We start from the raw sequence: 4,589 nt of genomic DNA, 5'->3' as shown, positions 1-4,589 counted from the left end.
TCGATTGGACCGGGCTGCTGAGGTCAGAGAGGTTTTAAAAAGGCCTGGGCCAGGAAGAAGGGGAGCCATTAGCCATGCGGTCATCCAGGTGAATCTGAACCTGGCTCTCTCCTCATCACCGCATGCTCCAAGAGTGCCCTGCCTCCAGAGGAAACAACAACCACCTCTGGACGATGCGAGTGAGTAACCTACTCGAGATCCGATTAGATATTCAGATGCGTGTTTAAACGGCTACCTCAGCCACCCTGGTTTGCTCTATGGGATTCCTTTGATATTCCTGTAAGATTTCTATGATATTGCTCTACCTTTTACCCTGTTTCCGCCCTACCCCTGTCATCAATAAAGTTCTCCTTTGTGACCGGTGTGGAGACTTATTGAGGGGTGGGACTAAATTATGCCAAGGAGGCCCCTTAGTGCTGTGGACTAAGAGAGACTTCCTAATCAGCCCCTGACTTGGGGAAGTGCCCCAAGTGCTTGTATTGGGTCTAGTACCCATTGGACGATCAGGCCTGTGTTCTCCAAGGTGCGCAGAGCCAGAAGTGAGTCCAGAGCCTTGGATGGTGGCAGCGGGAACCCCAGGCTAGCGGGTGTGCTCCGGGGAAGGGGTCGGCCAGACGGGAGGCACCCCAGGGAGGCACTCGGAGCCTGGAAGGTGGTTGGGCGCAGGGAGGTGGGCGGCTCAACGCAGGAGCGCCCCCTACTGGCCCGCCACACCTGTAAGGGGAAAAACTAGTTTTGTAGCAAAATAAAGAGTTGGGTTTACCATTCCCTTCTTGGATGCTATGTTTATCAAAAACATGGCCATCGCCATTTATCCTCTGGATCAGGTTTTATTAGCAGGTGCCACACACCCTGCAACTTGATGCCTACTGGGGGCAACCAATAGCAGAGTGATAGTATGCAGCGGTTCTGTCATACTGGGCCAACATTGTACACCTGATCAAATGTTGAATCATACTTAGGGGGCATGTCTACATGTGTGCCAGACTGCCCAGTTATTACTGCGCAGTCATTTAGTACTTGCTTAAGCAAATACTAAATGACTGTGCAGTAATGGGCATTACTGCACAGTCCTGACTCTGCATAGGTCCTTTCTCATGTTACCATGCAGTAGCTCATTTCTCCTACACAGAAGTGTTGGCATGATGATTCATGCCTACCAATGCTATGCCACCGTAGCAATGAGCTAACCAGTCTGGCACACATGTAGACATGCCCCCTAAGTATGATTCAACATTTGATCAGGTGTACAATGTTGGCCCAACTCTTTATTTTGGTATTGTTAATGTTAAGGTTGATGTCCTGCTAAAGTTATGAGCATGCGCAGGAAATGGTTAATCTAAGAAACTCCAAGAAGCAGTGAACTTATGAACTGTTGGTCTACTTAGGAGAGTGAGCATGTGCAGAGGTGTGTGTGGAAGTGGTGGGATGGCAGAGAGAGAACTATGAAGTCAATGTGAGGATAGTTTTGAATGACAGGAATACCTTGGGCAAGCAGATAAAATATTACAAGAAGATCTACAGGAATGTACCCAAGTCTCTACCTGGTACCCAAGCCCGACCAGGCTCACTGAACACATGCCCAAACAGAAGGGCTTGCCATGCTTCCAGGAGATCATAGAATCATAGAAAATTGGGGCTAGAAGGGACTTTAGGAAGTCACCGAGTCCAACCCCTGTTCAAAGAAGGATCATCCCCAACTAAACCATTCTAGCCAAGGCTTTGCTGAACCAGGTCTTGAAAACCTCCAAGGATGGAGATTCCACCTTGCTGTATTGCCCTCCCAGCATGTCAGGGTGGTTCAAGTCCCCCATAAGAACCAGGGCCTGTGATCAGGAAACTTCTGCTGGTTGTCTAAAGAAAGCCTCATTTACCTCATCCTCCTGGTCTGGTGGTCTGTAACACCCACCCACCCACTACAACATCACCCTTGTTGCTCTCCTTTCTTACCTTACCCAGAGACTTTCCACAGGCCTATATCCAGTGTCATGGTGGAGCTCTGAGCAACTGTACAGCTTTTTTTATGCACAGTGCAACTCCTCCTCCTCTTTTCCCCTGCCTGTCCTTCCCGAACAGTTTGTACCCATCCATGATAATGCTCCAGCCATGTGAGCTCTCCCACCAAGTCTCTGTTATTCCAGTTATTTCACAATTCCTTGGATATGTGAGAACTTCCAGTTCTTTCTCCTTGTTTCCCAGGCTCCAGGCTTTCGTGCACAGACACCTGAGGTAACTAGCCGATTGCCCTACTTTCTCAGAAAGAATGAGCCATCCCTTGCTGCGCACTCCTCCTTGTGCTTCCTCCAGGTCTCTGACTTCCCCATTTATCTCAGGGCTTTGGTCTCCAGGCTGGGTCTCTAATGGATCCAAGATGTCTCCAAGATGATGACGTTCTCCAAGAGCAGGGACTTTTCAGAAGCTGGCAGAGTCTCCAAGTAGAGACTGAATAACCTGTGGCATTGAAGACAGCGTGTTATTTTCTGAGTATTCACGGTGAGAGCTGGAGGCTCAGATCCCCCTGATCCCTGTGCAGGGCTCGGCTCCATGGGGTGATCCTGACCCTGAGAGGAGAATCTCACTGTCCTCAGAAAGGGGAAGGCATCAGGGCTCCCAGCAGGTGCAGTGGCAGGTCTGGGGGAGCCTTTGCTATGGAAAACCTTTGAAATAAAGTCAGATTCAATGGAAGAAGGTGGTGGTTTCTTTTCTTTTTTCCCCAAGGAAACCTGGATGCTTTCGGGCAAATATGAGTTTTCAAGCAGTTCTCAGCCCATAGTTAACAGCCCTGACCACCCTGAAAAGCTCTTGGTTGATAGCAGGGTTTTTTTACACACACACACACACACACACACACACACACACACACACACACACACACACACACACACACACACACACACACACACAGGAGTCTATCAGATTGGTGACTGAGGTGAATTTTGTCACTTAGAGCCAATGAAATCTAGCTCCTTGTTATGGGAAGGTGGCAGTGGGGGGTGGTGTGTGACATGCAGCAGCAGGTTGCCCTGGGAAAAAGCATTAAACTGAGAAAGGACCTGTCTCGGCTACTTCCCAACAGGTTCCTGCTCAAAAGGATGTGCTGTATGGCCCGACCCATGGCCTGGTCCCGCACTGCTCATCCAGCCCACAAGGCCAAATGAGTTTGACACCCCTGCAGTAAAGGAATGTGGCGCTGGTAGTTGCCCCGAGTGTCTGTCACTCGTTTCCCCCAAACACAAGCAGTAACCGTCCCTCAAGACAAAGCTTCCTGAGCCACCCAAGAAGGCTGCACTGTGGTTTGAGCCCCTGGTTTCTGGCTCCTGTGCAGCCCAGCATTGTTCCTCTTGTGGTCCCTGATTCAATGAACGACTATGTAAGAAGAGCAGCAACACCCCAGGGGACAGATAAGGTCAATAGTATCAAATCCTTTGGCCACTGGAAGTCATTGGGCTTGTATGGTGGCAGCAATCTTGGTTGTAGGCATGGGGTATCATGGGGCATCCATCCATCTCCTCCATTCCTAAAAGAAAATTGACCCAAGGAATTTTCCTTCCTTCAGGAAGAAATTCAGACTCATTTGGAGATTCAAAAGGAAGAGAGAAAAAGGCTTGAAGCACTGAGAATGAATGAAAGGCAGAAACACCAGGAATATCAGTTGGGTGCTTGTGACTAGCAGTGATGAGGACAGCCTGGAGGGTGGAGAAAGGGTCTCCTACTCTACATGTTTGCTGAAACATTGTATTGTTTTCTGACCCTGTGTCACTGTGTGCCGGCAGGTGCACACACCCAGACCTTAGCTGTGATGAGAGGGAAGGTTTGTTGGAGGGGAGCCCTCCACCTCTCCCATAGGTAAAGATCCACCCCTTAGGGCTGCAGAGAAAATCTTCCTAAGAGGAAGAGTGCTCAGATACACTGAGGCAGCTCTCGGAGACCATAAAAACTAAGGAGGCGGTAGTCATGGGGGACCTAAACTACCCAGACATCTGCTGGGAGACGCAGACAGCAAAGTCCCACCATTCACGCAGGTTCCTATCCTGTGTACAGGGCCTCCACCTGACGCAGGAGGTACATGGTCCCACTAGGGGGAATGCCTTACTGGACCTTGTATTGGCAATGGGGGATGACATGGTAGGGGACCTACAGATCGGTGGTCACCTGGGGGACAGTGATGACCAAATAATAGAATTCATCATAAGACGTTGAGTGGGTAAGGTAACTAGTAGGGTGAAAGTGCTAGACTTTAGGAAAGCTGATTTCAATGAACTCAGGCGATTAGTCAAGGACGCACTGCAGAGTAGGAGTTTTGAAGAGATGGGAGCCCAGGAAGGGTGGCTGTGCCTTAAGGAAATGATCCTTCGGGCACAGAGGGAGATGATCCCGATGCGAGGAAAAAGAGGGAAAGGGGCCAGAAAGCTTCCCTGGCTGACCAGAGAAATCCAGAGCAGTCTACGGGCTAAAAGGGGATTACCAAAGAGGAATATACCTCCTCTGCTCGCACTTGTAGGGAGGCAATTAGATGGGCCAAAGCTACCATGGAGCTGAGGATGGCATCCCAAGTTAAGGATAACAAGAAATTGTTTTTTAGATATATA

Source organism: Alligator sinensis, unplaced genomic scaffold, assembly GCF_000455745.1.
Source record: "Alligator sinensis unplaced genomic scaffold, ASM45574v1 scaffold900_1, whole genome shotgun sequence".
NCBI classification, from domain to species: domain Eukaryota; kingdom Metazoa; phylum Chordata; order Crocodylia; family Alligatoridae; genus Alligator; species Alligator sinensis.
Note: the sequence above shows the minus strand (reverse complement) of the source record.